Genomic DNA, 237 nt, shown 5'->3' on the forward strand with positions numbered 1-237 from the left:
ACTATGCCTCTAGAATCTAGGGGCTTAAAAGAGTTAGAAAAGGTACAGAAAAATAGCCTAAAACATCCTGGGACCCATTTTATGGAAATTTTAAAGAAAAGAAAAAAAGAAAATAATATCGATCCTTAGCAACACTCATAGACATCCTGTTACTTTTTATATAAGGTTAGTCTTCAGTAGCGAAACTTTTCAATAAATCTGATGCTTAACTAATTACAAAATTATAATAATTTTTTC

This window comes from Acartia tonsa, chromosome 11 (assembly GCF_053477335.1).
Source record: "Acartia tonsa isolate MP-2025a chromosome 11, ASM5347733v1, whole genome shotgun sequence".
Classification (NCBI taxonomy): domain Eukaryota; kingdom Metazoa; phylum Arthropoda; class Copepoda; order Calanoida; family Acartiidae; genus Acartia; species Acartia tonsa.